The sequence below is a fragment of the Symphalangus syndactylus genome, chromosome 10 (genome assembly GCF_028878055.3).
Source record: "Symphalangus syndactylus isolate Jambi chromosome 10, NHGRI_mSymSyn1-v2.1_pri, whole genome shotgun sequence".
Taxonomy (NCBI): Eukaryota; Metazoa; Chordata; class Mammalia; order Primates; family Hylobatidae; genus Symphalangus; species Symphalangus syndactylus.
This window is the reverse complement of record NC_072432.2, coordinates 46,024,894-46,041,644: the sequence shown is the minus strand read 5'-3', so window position 1 is coordinate 46,041,644 and position 16,751 is coordinate 46,024,894. Positions and strand designations below refer to the sequence as shown.

The 16,751-nt window shown below is 38.8% G+C and overlaps 1 long non-coding RNA gene and 1 pseudogene across 1 annotated transcript in view; one reads left to right on the top strand and one right to left on the bottom strand.

Annotated features, from left to right (window-relative positions):
• Window positions 1-352: 352 nt before the first annotated feature.
• LOC129492120 (mitochondrial-processing peptidase subunit alpha-like) lies at window positions 353-2,064 on the bottom strand (annotated as a pseudogene).
• Window positions 2,065-3,085: 1,021 nt separating this feature from the next.
• The window catches only part of LOC129492121 (uncharacterized), a 56,183-nt gene continuing 42,517 nt past the window's right edge, over window positions 3,086-16,751 (top strand). The window contains exon 1 of the long non-coding RNA XR_008660734.1: window positions 3,086-3,182. This is a non-coding gene — a long non-coding RNA (uncharacterized lncRNA). The remainder of the gene's footprint in view (window positions 3,183-16,751) is intronic.

The window sequence follows — 16,751 nt, the reverse complement described above, 5'->3', positions numbered from 1 at the left end:
AGGAAGCGGGCGTGCACACGCGTGGACCGCGCTCCTCGGAGCAGACCAGGCCCTTGCCTTCTCCCGTTTGTCAGAGGTGAATCCTGGTACCTGACACAGGAACGTGGTGGCCTCTGGGGAGGCTCTGATAGTTTGGCCTCTGCTGCTTCCCGGCTCAGGGCTTGCCCCTCTCAAGACACCATGTGCCTTGAGAGCCCCTGAGGAGGCGGAGCGCTGACCCAGCCTCCTCATGGCACGCTGCCCTCCAGCGCTCGGCACTTCGCCTGCTTCCTGGCTTGCCGTGGTCAGAGTCAGTATTTACTCCACTGATTGGCACATTCAGGTTCTGAAGGAATGCAAACTGCGTGGGTGCTCTGGAGACATTGTTTGCACTGTTTATACAACCAGACAGCGTTTTAGACTAAATTCGTGTCCAAACTAACACGCACGGGAACAGGCGCCAGAGGCAGCTCCTGGGTCCATCAGGCCAGGGAGCGGCTCTACCGGAAGAGCCCGTAAGTCCTGAGCAGGCGCCGGTCGTTGCTCCACAGGGCGGTCTGGATGTGCTCGTAAGTGGGCAGGTCCGTCAAGTTGCCCAGGGCGGCCAGTGCCGGCTTCCCCTGGAGTATCTTAGAAGCAACTCTCTTCACGTCTTCCGGCTTCTCGTCGCGGATGAACGTGCGCAGCTCCTGCGGCAGCTTTCTGGAGCGAGTGGCCAGCACCTGCCTCCCCACATCCTCGAAGATCACAGGCCTGGACTCCAGGTTCATCATGAGCATGGACATCAGCTGCGTCCTGGCTCGCTCCAGCTCCACCGCGTCCACGGTTCCGCCCATTAAAATAAACTCCTTCGTGATGATTTCTACCATTTCTAGAACCTGTCTCGGGTCGGCACTGGCAAGGATGCACAGGAGGCCAGTGTCCTCGTAGCTGAGGTAGTAGGAGGTCGCGTTATATATCCATTGGTGCCTGCTGAGCACATCGAGGTAGAGCCTGAAAAACATGCCCTTGCCGGGCCGCCAGCCAGAAGGAGCCGCCTCCGCCCATCATCATGTTCAACAAAGCGAAGGGGATGAAGTCCTCCTCCAGGAAGGAGCAGCTCTCCAGTCCGATCCGCCATCGGGGATGGGGGTCTGGCCCAGGCTGACGTCTCTTTCTAGCTTGGCAATCCCCCCAGTGTACTGGCCACGGATCTATCAACATCCACGGCCTCCGCGCTCCCCCAGGCCGCCTGGACCCCCAGGAGGTACTTCCGGGCACATTCCACCAGGTGCTCGTGCTCCACACTCCCGCCAGCCAGTACCATGCGGTCCGGGGTGTAGTAGTTCCGCAGGTAGGAATGCAGCACTTCCCGATTGATCTTTGCTATGTTTTCTGTGGGGCAGAAACGGCGGAGGCCAACTGTGGTGCCTGTTGAGCGCGTTGAGGTGGAGCCTGTAAGCCGCTTCATGAATCATCTCGGTGAGGAGTGGCTCTGGGTCAGGCTGTATGTTCAGGTCCTCCAGCTCAAACTGGACCGCCATCCGCATCATCTCGACTTCTTCATCTGTTAGCTGGGGCTGCAGAACCACATCAGCCAGTAAGCCGAACAGCGTGTCCAAGCGTTTACTATCAGCAGACACAGCATACATGGTGGTGTCACTTGATGTCTGGCAGTCACAAATACCTCCATGCTTTTCCAACGTAAGCAGAATTTCATCTTTGCTGTCCAGTCGAGCAGTAGAAGAAAATGCCAATTTTTCCAAAAAGTGAGCAATTCCACTAAGGTATGTTGCTTCATATCTTGATCCTGAATTAATAAGAATTCCTACTATACAAAACTGTCCAAACTTATTTTGAGAGGCCACGCGAAACCCATTATCCAATGTGGTTTGAAACTTTGGATTCAAACTTTTCCTGTCCATCAACTGTAGCAAAAACATGCTTGGGTACTCCTGGTAAGGGAGAAGAGAGAGGGATGTTGGGATAGGTGCCACTGCTACTAAACCGTCTGTACGCAAGAGGTTCAAACCTTAGCCGCTAGCGGCCCCAAGAACCTCAGCCCCTCAGCCACCATGTAGCAGCCAGCACCATAGCCGCCATCTTGAGTCTCTGCCCATTGCTTCTGTCCAAGACCTACTTTTTGATAGCAAAACAGAGTTACTACAGCCAATAATAACTTAATTTTACATTTTAAAATAACTAAAAGGGTATGATAGGATTGTTTGTATCACAAAGGATAAATCTTTGAGGGGGATGGGTGCCCCGTTCTCCATGATGTGATTATTACGCATTGCACGTCTGTATTCAAATGTCCCATGTACCCCGTAAATATATGCACTTACTATGCACCACAAAAGTTAAAAATTTAAAAAAACTAAAATTATAAAATAAAAAATACTGTAAGTAAACAACGATTATAAAGATCTCAGGCTACAGAAACCCAGATTTATCTTTATGTTGTTTTAATAAACCGCCTGCTGCATGCATGCTTTGGTTATCCTGGATAAAAATATCGGAGTAGTCTTAGGCACATAAAGAAGGTAATATGAGCCTATTGGTGACTGTTAATTTAAAACAATGATTGCAGTATCATATAACCATAGAACCTGATGATTTTAAAAATACTATTGCACAAATTCAATAGTAAACTATGAAACCAAATCCACAGCTATTTTTTTTTAACAGATAAAAGCTGTATTACTTGAGTGGAGAACCCTATAGAAATTAGCTTGGCTGAAGGACTACAGTGAGAATCTATGTTTGGCTGAGAATAACCTTGGATTATATCCTATGTACAAGCTAACTTGTTTAGTCATTCATGCTGGCAAAAGATAAGAGGCTTGGGTCAGAAACAAAGGAACTTCTTACTCTCATGACATAGCAGGCAGTTTAAGCTTTATACTTACTTTGGATTGCTCTGTTTATCTCCAAGCACCACTAACATAATTAGAATGGCCCAATGCAGGGAATTTGTGTTATATAGTCAACGAACCCTGAATCTGAGAAACCTCAGCTTTGCCCGAGAGAGAGACATTGTCCTTACTATTCTCAACAACAGACAAACCTGCCTCTCCTCCAAATGGAAATACAATCTTTATTATGTTTCAAGGATGTTTGCTATACAAATATCTTTGAAAAGATAGTCTGGAACGAAAGCTGTCAATGCTTCTGCTCAGAAAACATATGGAAACCCAAAATTCATAAAGAGTTGTCTCCAACAGGTAAGCTAAGAAAAATTCATGCAGGTCCTTCAAGGGTTTTGAAGGTTAGGCCTAATTAATGATCTATAACAATTTAAGATTTTAAGCTGATTTTATTTGACATAAAAAGGGGGAAGAATGTTTTATTTTAGCATTATGCTAACAGAAAGACCAGTTATGAAATAAAGAATGGGAAATGTTAGGGTCTGTACTTAAATGATATCAGTAAGAATTAGTTTATTGGAAAATTCAATGGAAATTGTGCAGTATTACTAATGGGACCTAATAACACTATAGGAAATAAAAGATAAGGAATATTTTTAAGTGACATCATCCCTACATATAAAATTTAATATGTGAAAAAGGTGCATCTTAAATTAATTAACAAAAAAGTATATTTTCCAGGGGTGTCCAACCTTTTGGCCTCCCTGGGCCACACTGGAAAAAGAAGAATTGTCTTGGGCCACACATAAAATACACTAATAGTAGCTGATGAGCTAAAAAAAATCACACAAAAATCTCGTAATGTTTTAAGAAAGTTTATGAATTTGTGTTGGGCCGCATTCAAAGCTGTCCTGGGCCACATGCAGCCTATGGGCTGCGGTTAGACAAGCTTGTTTTAAAAGATATTAGAGCAATTGGTTAGTTATTTGGGGAAAAAATAACTTAGACTTTCACCCTTTAACACTTTCCAACCACATGTAGATAATTTTAAATATTACTGAGTTTTTAAATTTAAAAATGTATAAAATGGATGTATTAGAAGAAAATATCATTGTGGGTATATAGATGTGTGTAGAGGAAATTAACGTGAAGACATTATAGCTATTTCTCCATAATATTATAGAAAAATAACCAAGCCATAAAAACAAATATTTGTGTCATTGTGAGAAAAATCTTCCTAAATACACAAACAAATATGGAATTCATAAAGGCAAGTACCTTATAACACTTGCTTTTATTTACACTGTCACTTTTACACTAGTTTTGCATGTTACTCTAATTGAGATACATTTTCAACACCACAAAATATTATTAGTTTTATTTTATGAAGTGAAAAATAATTTGTATTTACTCATAGATTTATCTTTTCCAGGACTCTCCATCCTTTCCTGAATTTTCTTTTTTTTTTTTTTTTATTATTATACTTTAGGTTTTAGGGTACATGTGCACAATGTGCAGGTTTGTTACATATGTATCCATGTGCCATGTTGGTTTACTGCACCCATTAACTCGTCATTTAGCATTAGGTATATCTCGTAATGCTGTCCCTCCTCCCTCCCCACACCCCACAACAGTCCCCGGAGTGTGATGTTCCCCTTCCTGTGTCCATGAGTTCTCATTGTTCAATTCCCACCTATCAGTGAGAACATGCGGTGTTTGGTTTTTTGTCGTTGTGATAGTTTACTGAGAATGATGTTTTCCAGTTTCATCCATGTCCCTACAAAGGACATGAACTCATCATTTTTTATGGCTGCCTAGTATTCCGTGGTGTATATGTGCCACATTTTCTTAATTCAGTCTATCGTTGTTGGACATTTGGGTTGGTTCCAAGTCTTTGCTATTGTGAATAGTGCCGCAATAAACATACGTGTGCATGTGTCTTTATAGCAGAATGATTTATAGTCCTTTGGGTATATACCTAGTAATAGGATGGCTGGGTCAAATGGTATTTCTAGTTCTAGATCCTTGAGGAATCGCCACACTGAGGAATCGCCACACTTGAGGAATCGCCACACACTATATATTTAGGATAGTTAGCTCTTCTTGTTGAATTGATCCCTTTACCATTATGTAATGGCCTTCTTTGTCTCTTTTGATCTTTGTTGTTTAAAGTCTATTTTATCAGAGACTAGGATTGCAACCCCTGCCTTTTTTTGTTTTCCAGTTGCTTGATAGATCTTCCTCCATCCCTTTATTTTGAGTCTATGTGTGTCTCTGCACGTGAGATGGGTTTCCTGAATACAGCACACTGATGGGTCTTCACTCCTTATCCAATTTGCCAGTCTGTGTCTTTTAATTGGAGCATTTAGCCCATTTAGATTTGAAGTTAATATTGTTATGTGGGAATTTGATCCTGTCATTATGCTGTTAGTTGGTTATTTTGCTCGTTAGTTGATGCAGTTTCTTCCTAGCCTCGATGGTCTTTACAATTTGGCATGTCTTTGCAGTGGCTGGTACCGGTTGTTCCTTTCCATGTTTAGTGCTTCCTTCAGGAGCTCTTTTAGGGCAGGCCTGGTGGTGACAAAATCACTCAGCATTTGCTTGTCTGTAAAGTATTTTATTTCTCCTTCACTTATGAAGCTTAGTTTGGCTGGATATGAAATTCTGGGTTGAAAATTCTTTTCTTTAAGAAAGTTGAATATCGGCCCCCACTCTCTTCTGGCTTGTAGAGTTTCTGCTGAGAGATCAGCTGTTAGTCTGATGGGCTTCCCTTTGTGGGTAACCCGCCCTTTCTCTCTGGCCACCCTTAACATGTTTTCCTTCATTTCAACTTTGGCGAATCTGACAATTACGTGTCTTGGAGTTGCTCTTCTCGAGGAGTATCTTTGTGGCGTTCTCTATATTTCCTGAATCTGAATGTTGGCCTGCCTTGCTAGATTGGGGAAGTTCTCCTGGATAATATCTTGCAGAGTGTTTTCCAACTTTGTTCCATTCTCCCTGTCACTTTCAGGTACACCAATCAGACGTAGGTTTGGTCTTTTCACATAGTCCCAAATTTCTTGGAGGCTTTGTTCGTTTCTTTTTATTCTTTTTTCTCTAAACTTCCTTTTCGCTTCATTTCATTCATTTCATCTTCCATCACTGATACCCTTTCTTCCAGTTGATCGCATTGGCTACTGAGGCTTCTGCAATCTTCACGTAGTTCTCGAAACTTGGCTTTCAGCTCCATGAGCTCCTTTAAGCCCTTCTCTGCATTGGTTATTCTAGTTATCCATTTGTATAATTTTTTTTCAAAGTTTTTAACTTCTTTGCTATTGTTTTGAATTTCCTCCCGTAGCTCGGAGTAGTTTGATCATCTGAAGCCTTCTTCTCTCAACTCGTCAAAGTCATTCTCCATCCAGCTTTGTTCCGTTGCTGGTGAGGAACTGCATTCCTTTGGAGGAGGAGAGGTGCTCTGCTTTTTAGAGTTTCCAGTTTTTCTGCTCTGTGTTTTCCCCATCTTTGTGATTTTTTCTACTTTTGGTTTTTGATGATGGTGATGTACAGGTGGGTTTTTGGTGTGGATGTCCTTTCTGTTTGTTAGTTTTCCTTCTACCAGACAGGACCCTCAGCTGCAGGTCTGTTGGAGTTTGCTAGAGGTCCACTCTAGACCCTGTTTGGCTGGGTGTCAGCAGCGGTGGCTGCAGAACAGCGGATTTTCGTGAGACCACAAATTCAGCTGTCTGATAGTTCCTCTGGAAGTTTTGTCTCAGAAGAGTACCTGGCCAAGTGAGGTGTCAGTCTGTCCCTACTGGAGGGCGCCTCCCAGTTAGGCTGCTCAGGGGTCAGGGACCCACTTTAGGAGGCAGTCTGCCCATTCTTAGATCTCCAGCTGCGTGCTGGGAGAACCACTACTCTCTTCAAAGCTGTCAGACAGGGACATTTAAGTCTGCAGAGGTTCCTGCTGACTTTTTGTTTGTCTGTACCCTGCCCCCATAGGTGGAGCCTACAGAGACAGGCAGGCCTCCTTGAGCTGTGGTGGGCTCCACCCAGTTCCAGCTTCTTGGCTGCTTTGTTTTCCTAAGCAAGCCTGGGCAATGGCGGGCGCCCCTCCCCCAGCCTCGCTGTCACCTTGCAGTTTGATCTCAGACTGCTGTGCTAGCAATCAGCGAGACTCTGTGGGCATAGGACCCTCCGAGCCAGGTGCGGGACACAATCTCCTGGTGTGCCGTTTTCCAAGCCTGTTGGAAAAGTGCAGTATTAGGGTGGGACTGACCCGATTTTCCAGGTGCCGTCTGTTACCCCTTTGTTTGACTAGGAAAGGGAACTGCCTGACTCCTTCTGCTTCCCAAGTGAGGCAATGCCTCGCCCTGCTTTGGCTTGTGCACAGTGCTCTGCACCGACTATCCTGCACCCACTGTTTGGCACTCCCTAGTGAGATGGACCCGGTACCTCAAATGGAAATGCAGAAATCACCTGTCTTCTGTGTTGCTCACGCTGGGAGCTGTAGACCGGAAAGCTGTTCCTATTCGGCTATCTTGGCTCCACCCCCTTTCCTGAATTTTCTTACTTCTGTCTTTGATTATTTAGCTTTTGATATGAAACAGACAATTCCACATTTTATTAGTCTCAAGTTTCCATGTATCAGCTTGGTTGTGACCTGGTTCATCTGATAGCTAGGTTCTGTCATGCTTTTGTGGTCAGTTGGCAGTCCAACTGATTGCAGCATGATCTAGAATGGCCTGGCAGATGTATGAGATAGTTGACAAGCCATTGGTCTAGGATGTGTCTGAGTTGGGAAGACACAGCCATGAGACTTTAGGGGTATTTCATCTTCCACTATGTTAGCCCACTATTTTTCACATAGTGGTTTCAGAGTTCTAAAGAATGATAAGAAAGCAGTTCCCATAAGCTTTTCCATAATTTCCAAAAGGCGTAAGCTCTTTTCAAGCTTCTGATTATGTCCTGTTTGCCAATTTCCATTGTCTAAAGCAGTACGCCTGTGTATTAGTTTGCTAGATTTGGCATAACAAAGTACCACAGTCTGAGTGGCTTAAGCAACGGAAATACATTTTCCCAATGTTGTGGATACTAGATGTCCAAAATCAAGTTGTCAGTAGGGTGGATTTTTTCTGAGGGCTGTGAAAGAAGAAGGTTTCAGGTCCCTCTCCATAGATTGTACATGACCATCTTTCCACAATGTCTCATCACATAGTCTTCCCACTATATATTTCTATCTGTGCCCAGATTTCCCCTTTTTATAAGAACAACAGTCATATTGGATTAGGACCTAATGACCTCCCTTTAACTTGATACATACATAAAACTCTATCTCCAAATAAAGTCACATTCTGAAGTACTTGGTGGTTAGAACTTCAACATATGAATTTTGGGGGTACACAATACAATCAATAACAACCTAGGAAACGGGTTCAATTGATGGTTTCATAGACTCCAAATCCTGATGGGAGGATCAGGGACAGCAAGGAGATAGGTGGAGGGAGGGGTAAAAAAATTGGCCACTTTTACAATCAACAACAATCCAAAATCATCTTCTTTCCTGAAAAATTATTTAATATCTCTTCTGGTGGGATGTCATTAATAACAAAATCCTTCTTTGTTATTCCTGAAAATGTATTTATTTCACCTAATTTTTGTCACCACGGCTGGAGTGCAGTGGTGCGATCTTGGCTCACTGCAACCTCTGCCTTCCAGGTTCCAGCAATTCTCCAGCCTTAGCCCCCTGAGTAGCTGAGACTACAGGCACGCTCCACTGTGTCTGACTAATTTTTGTATTTTTAGTAGAGATGGTGTTTCACCATGTTGGCCAGGCTGGGCTCGAACTCCTGACCTCAGGTGATCTGCCCGCCTCAGCCTCCCAAAGTGCTGGAATTACAGGCGTGAGTCACCATGACCAGCCTGAAATATATTTAATATAGAATTATAGTTTGCCAGTTCTTTCAGCACTGTAAGTGTGTCATTGTGTTCTCTGGCTTCCATGGCTTATAATGAAAAGTTGCCCATCACCTTTATTATTATTCCTTGAAGGTAATGAGTCTTTTATCTATAGTTGATTTTATAATTTTTCTTTGGCACCAGTTTTTCATAAGTTTACTTTTGGAAAATGCATAGACTATGAAAAGGTCATCATGAATAAGTTCTAGCTCAACTTCTTGTTGTGTGGGATCTGGCATTATTCTAATTTCTCTTATCTTCAGGGCAAAACCAAAATTGAATCTCAAACTGAAAGTCTGGGGTGTTTACAAGTGCCTCTACTATTTGATAATCCCTGAGTTCCAATTTTTGTCTTTCCAGCCAAATGAGTCTTTTGCTCTCTTTACTTAACATTTTATCCTCTAATTAACTGTGTTTTGCTTATGTTCACACTAACTTGCCCTGGGCATATGCAGTTTAAGAATCAGTAAATGCCTCAAAAGGAAATTGCAGGAAGACTATCAGGCTCGCTTCTCTATACAGTATTTTTCTTTCCTCCAAGATTTTGACTCCTCAAATCATGGTTGCTTTGGCAGCCTTGAGCTCCAATTTTTGTCTACAAAGCCCACAGAGATTGCCACAGGCTCTAGAATGTTGTTTTCTGTTTGACGTTTATGTCCAGTGTAGTGAATGAGCAAATGCACTCAGAAGAAATGTAAATCTCACCTCAGTGTGTTTCTTCTTTGCAGAAACTGTGCCCATCAAGACCTGGCTGCCTTGATTGCTTTATAATATATGATATGATATGATATATTATATTAATATATTATATTATATTAATATATTATATTATATATTATATTAATATATTATAATATATTAACATATTATATTATATGATATATTAATATATTATATTATATATTATATTAATATATTATATTATATATTATATTAATATATTATATTATATATATTATATTAATATATTATATTATATATAATATATTATAAAGCAATCAAGGCAGCCAGGTCTTAAATATAGGTATATTTATATATTATATAAATATATATAAATAAATAAATAAAAATATAATATAAAAAATATGTAATTTTTTTTTTTGACGGAGTCTCTCTCTCTGTCGCCCAGGCAGGAGTGCAATGGCACAGCATGATCTCGGCTCACTGCAACCTCCGCCTCCCAGGTTCAAGGGATTCTCCTGCCTCAGCCTCCTGAGTAGCTGGGATTACAGGTGCCTGCCACCACACCTGGCTAATTTTGTATTTTTAGTAGAGGTAGGGTTTCTCCATGTTGGTCAGGCTGGTCTTGAGCTCCTGACCTCAGGTGATGTTCCTGCCTCGGCCCCCCAAAGTGCTGGGATTACAGGCATGAGCCACCATGCCTGGCTTGCAAACAGGTTTTTAAAACATTTTTTTAGTCTTATTTTTATAGCTCCTGTTAGTAGGATGGTTAGTCTGATATATTCAGTCATAGAAGCAGAAATACTCATAACAAAATTTAAAGGTCAGACAACATTTGGGGGTGTGTGTGTTTGTGGACACACACACACTCTCCGTACATGAGTTAATTATGAAACATATGATATCATGGAATAGACTTTAAGGCAAATTTGCTCATATGTAGATGGATACTTGGGACTTTTATGGAACTTAATTGCTAAATGTGAAGTGTAGAACTGAGAGTGTCATGTCAAAGTCATCTATTAGAGGAGTTGTGTGCTCTACTTTTTAAAAATATTTGTTATTCCTCCTTGTGAATTTGCTTCATTCTTCCACTTTTTCATGCAAGCCATCTGTCTTAGTTTGTTTGTGTTGCCATAAAGTAATACATGAGACTGGCTGATTTATGAAAAAAGAGAAAAAGCTTCATTTGGCTTATTGTTCTTCCAGCTGGAAAGTTCAAGACTGGGCACTGGTGAGGGCCTCAGCTCCTTCCACTCATGGTGGCAGAAGTCAAAGGGAAGCCAGCATATGCAGGTATCACATGGTGAGAGAGGAACAAGAGGTAGAGGAGGGAGGTGCCAGGATCTTTTGAACAACCAGCTTTCAGGAGAACTAATAGAGCAAGAACTCACTCACTACAGAAGGATAACAAGAACTAATTGAGCAAGAACTTGCTCATTACCAAGAGGATGGCATCAAGACATTCATGAGGGATATGTCCCTATGACCCAAACACCTTGCATTAGGACATACCTTCAACATTGGGGCTCAAATTTCAACATGAGGTTTGGTAGGACAAACATCCAAACTATAGCACCATCTAATTTCTGATTACTTATACATTTACTTGGCCAAAATGTGGAGGCAGATTTCAAGTCCATTGACCTTATGTCTACAATACCTATCTCCAGCTGATTGAATTGAGGTTTGTACTCATTTTTAAATAATGTTAATTCTTAATGTTGACAAGATGTACCAAGCAAGCTTGCTTACACTCCTAATTTAATTAGCATCCATATTCTCTTCATTGCCCTCTTGTTTCAATGGATGGATTGTGTCTGCTCCTGCCTGATCGCCAGTTCCTCCATCCTTTCTCAAATACTTAACTACAGTACTTCAACAGTTTTCTTTTTTCTCTGCTCCATCAATTTTCTATCTCAATTGAATCATTTAAATGGAATATTTAACCTTATTTATGTGGTTAATAATTAATAATCTTATTATTTTCTCATCTCAAATAATAAGTAATACACAAATTTGAGAAACTTCAAACATCTCTTCTCTACTTCTCTCTCTAGATACTGCCTCCATTTATCTTGCAGTCTTTACTGCAATACTTCTGGAAGTATTGTCTATACATACATTCTCTCATTTTCTCTAGAATATACCTCATTTAGAATTTGCCTTGTCCAATTCATTGAAACTGCCTATGTCAAGGTCACCAATGATAGTCTCCAATTATTAATAAATGTGATCATTTAATTTAATCTATCAGCTGAACTTGATCATTCCTATTTGTAACTCTTTTACACTTGCTTCCAAGACATTTCATTCACTAGTATCTCTCCTATGATAATCCTGGCCTTTTTTTCATAGTCTTTTTGCTGCTTCTTTCTCAACTCCCAACCCTGAAATATTGGTGTACACTGGAGCTAATCATTGGAATATGTTTATCTTCACTCTCACCATATGTGATCCCCAATCTCATAGCTTCAGATTTGTATTCTGAAGACCCCTACCTTCTACCTCTCCCTAATTCCCAGACTCACATATCCAACTGCCAACTGACATTTCTACTGAAACTTCTAATAAGCATCTCAAATTTAACACATCCAAAAACCTGCTTTTTACTTCTGTGCCAAAATGTTCTCTGTAGTTTTCCATAATTCCCTATGTGAGTTAATAATTCTATTCTTGCACTTTCTCAGGCCAAAACCTTGGTGTTACTTATATCTCACTATCTGCCACCATATCCAATCAAAAATAAAATCTTATTACATCTATTTTTTAAACATATTCAAAATTTGACTAGTTATCACTGCTCATGCTGTCAATACTCTGGTCCAAACCACTACCATGTGTCTAAAGTACTGCAATAGTCTCTTAAGTAATATCCCTATTATACCCTTGCAGTTCTCCAGTACATTCTCAGCAGAAAAACTGGGGTGAGCTTATTAAAATGTATGTCATATCATGTCATAATTGTATTTGTCAAATTGGCTGGATTAAGGGATGCCTAGAGAGCTAGCAAAACATTATTTCTGGATGTTTCTGTGATGGAGTTTCTAGAAGAGATTAGCATTTGAATCGGTAGACTGAGCAAGAAAGATAGATAGTAACCAATGTATGTGGGCAAAATCCACTCTGTTGAGGGCCTGAATGGAACAAAAAAACTAAGAAAGGGTGAACTTGCTCTTGTTTTTTGAGCTACGAAATCCATCTTCTCCTGCCCTTGGGCCTCGAGACTCAGGACTTACATCAGCATCCCCCACCTCCATCTCTCTTTAACCTCAGACTGGGAGTCACGCCAGCTCCCGTTTCCTGTTACATAGGCCTTTGGACTTTAACTGAATTATACTACCAACTTTCTTATTTTATCAGCTTACAGACAGCTTATTATGGGACTTCTCTGCCTTCATAATCATGAAAGCTGATTCTCTTAATATGTTTCCTCTTAGATAGATAGATAGATAGATAGATAGATAGATAGATAGATAGATACATACATACATACATACATAGATACATAGATGAAAGAAAGAAAGAGAAAGGAAAAGAAAGAAAAAGAAAGAAAGAGAAAGAAAGAAAGAAAGGTTCTACTGGAGACTTCTGTTAGCATAGAATTAGATTAAAGCCCAAGTCTTTACTACGTTTTGTATCGTCTTGATCCAAAAATATCTCTTCAACCTCATCAGCAACTATTCTTCCACTTGTTTGGTGTACTATAGTAGCACTGCCTTCCTTGTTGTCTCTTGATTACATAAAAAATATATTAACCTTCGGACCTTTACACTTCTGTTCCTTCTACCTAGAAATGCTCTTATCCAAATATCTACATGCTGGCTTCCTTATTATCTTAATATATTTATTGACATCTTGTCAGTGAGACTCTCTCTAAATGCTCTGTAAAACTTCAACACCCTTGACAACTTTCTCAGGCCAAAACCTTGGTGTTATTTATATTTCACTATCTGCCACCATATCCAATGAAAAATAAAATCTTATTACATCTATATTTGAAATATATTCAAAATTTGACTAGTTGTCGCTACTCATGCTATCAATAATCTTGTCCAAATCACTACCATGTGTCTAAAGTACTGCAATAGTCTCAAGTGGTATCCCTATTATACCCTTGCAGTACTCTAGTACATTCTAAGCAGAAAAACTGGGGTGAGTTTATTAAAATTTCTTTCTTTCATCTATGTATCTATGCATCTGTGTATCTATCTATCTAAGAGGTATTGCTCTTTCTATTGATTCACTATTTCTATGACTATTAACTACAAAAACTTATATTCTCATGGTTGCTGGAAGTCTGCCATCAGGGTTCCAGCATGGATGTATGGTTCGGTTCTGGTGTAGGTTTCTTCCTGGCTTACAGACAGTCTCTTTTTTGCTGTATGCTCACATGGCCATTTCTTGGTTGATGCCTGTAGAAAGTGAGAAAGAGCTTTCCCTCTTCCTCTTCTTATAAGGCCGTAAGTCCTATAGGAGTGGGATCTGATCCTTATGACTTCCTTAAACCTTGGTTATCTCTTAAAAGTTCTTTCTTAAAATATAATAATATTGGAAGTTTGGGCATCGACATATGAATTCAGTATACACTTCAGTTCATAATAATCATATAAAGTGTATATATAAATAATTCTATTTATCCTGATGATTTTTGCTTTCTTTCTATAGTGTAAGCTCCATGAAGTCTTAGATGTTTGTGTTAATTCACTGCTGCATTCTCGTTACTAAAAATTGGTCTGGCACTTAGAGTTCAAACATATGTATGCAAATGTGAACCGATACCAAATTACCAGAGCACAGTTTGGCAATATACATTCAAATCACAAAAAAAACCTATATTCTCTACTGGTAATTTCAGAATTAGGTACTGATACTAAGGAAGCAAGCATTTGCTTAGATTCAGCATTTTTTCTGAGAACCAAGATTGAAAATAACCTAGTAAGCCACATATAATGGATTAGTTCAATATATTCTAACATTATATTGTAGGATATTTTGTATCACTTAAAAAGATTATGCTGAAGTATATTTAACATCATGGAATTATGTATTATATATATATAATGAAATATATATTTCAAACATTATTCCATGATATTAAATACTTCAGTATAATCTTTCTGTATTATGAGTATTTGGGAAAGTATCTTATAAAAGTTTTAAAATACCTGCTTTGTTATTTTTATATTAAAATAATAGAGAAATACTTAAATCTGTAGACAGTGGTTTCTCAGGTTGGCTATTAATGGCAAAATATAATTGGGGAAGGGTTATTTATATTTTCCAAATTGTTCACAAAAATATGTTGATTGTATAATCATAATGTATATTAAATAATTTGATATAAGAATCACACTATAAATTATTACAAAGAAATAATGAGAAATTATTAACCTTTGCATTTGGAATGACTTCTATAAAAATGAAAGGCAATATATTTTATAGGTAAAAGTTAAAAAATTACTTTTATGAAAAAGAAAAATCTAAGACCATTGTCACAGAAAACAAATCTTGGTCTCAGATCAACTGTTATGTTGGTCTGTTCTTTTTTTTTAAAGTTGGTGAATGCCCTTCCTTTGAGAGAAGATTCTAAAATACTGCTGCACACAAAAATATTATACAAAACGTAGACAAAAAGGAACTTAAACAAGATTGTACTGTGGGATGCTTGAAGTTTATACAAACATTCAAATGTACAGATTTTATAGTTTGGAAATTTAGACAGAAACAGACTGCCAACATTCTAGGTCATCCTGACCCAAACTCTTCCTAGAATCGATTTATACAGATATTCCATTCTATTTCTTATCTATGCTTGAACCGAATACCAAATCACCTGAAAAAAATACTGTGACAACATAAAAGAAGATGTCAGTAAATTAAATAGATTCACATGCTTGGAGGAAAACAGTACTGTAAAGATGCCAATTCCTTCAAAATTAATACATAAATTCAATGAAAATCCATCCTAAATCTCTTTTTGATTTGTTTGCTTTTTTGTGGTTGTGGTTGTTTTATAACTTGACATACTGATTCTAAATTTCATCTCAGAAATTAAATGTATGAAATAGCCAAGGAAATAATGAGAAAAAAAAGAAGTATGGAGAGAGGTTTCCATCATAAATCTTTATTAATGGAAAGTGTGGTGCTGATGGAGGAATAGTCAAATAGATCAATGGAAAGCATGGAGAATATCTGTATATGATAATTTATTAGGTAATAAAGGTGGCATTTCAAATCAATGAGGAAAGATTTGATTATTCATGAAATGACTACCTGTTTGGAAACAGAAAAAGTATACTTCCTCTATAATGTTAAATACAAAAATAAATTTCTGCAAGATTATATATGGAAATAAACTATACGTTATGAAGCCAAATATAATAGAATATTTTTTCTAATTTTGAGATAAGAAAACATATTTAAACATTTCATAAAATCTAAGTAAAATTAAATATACAAGTAAGACCAGATAATATTTTTTAACGTTTATGTAGTGAGGTATTTCATGAACAAACTAAATAGAATAAGAATTTATTATGTGAACTGTTTTAAAGCAACTTTTAGCTGTTAATTAATACATCAGCACTAATTGCAATTATACAACAGTTTTGGAGAGATATTTGCTAGAATATATAAAGAGCCTTGAAAATTGTGACAGCCTTTATATTAGATGCTGTGGTATGCCAGACCATCAGGAAAGAACTTATTCCTCCACTTTTTCTTGGGAATGTCGGCAGCAGAACTCCCTCTTTAACTCCCTCTTTGGGAACAGCTATGCTGTGTAAATTCTTCTTACCTGAAGTCTTGCTCCCTTCCCTTAACCACCGCACAACCAGTAACTAGTAAGTGCATTGGTAAAAAGATTTAGCCCTTCTACCTCAACTCAGGATAAATCTGAAGGAGTATTTCAGCTTACAGTTTCACATGAAGTTCTCTGAGATCACTTTGATCATGCATCAGAGCCCAAATTCTCCCTCTACCCAATTCAGCACTCTTCCCTGCCACCTTCCTTGATAGTAATCCATCCATCTCAAAGTTAAATATCTGGTAAATTGACCTACAAGTAGAAAATAAACCCAGATACAGGGAAAAATATACAGGTTCATCAAGGGATTGTTTACAATAAGAAAAAGCTTGAAAACACTTAAATATTCATATAATATACACACATATATAATATGTATATATACACATATGCATATGACATTGTAATATAATGCAGCAATTAGATTTACTTGCAATAATTTGTGATAGCATCGGAAATTTTACTGTTACAATGTTAAATGAAAAAAAGTAACTTTTAGACCA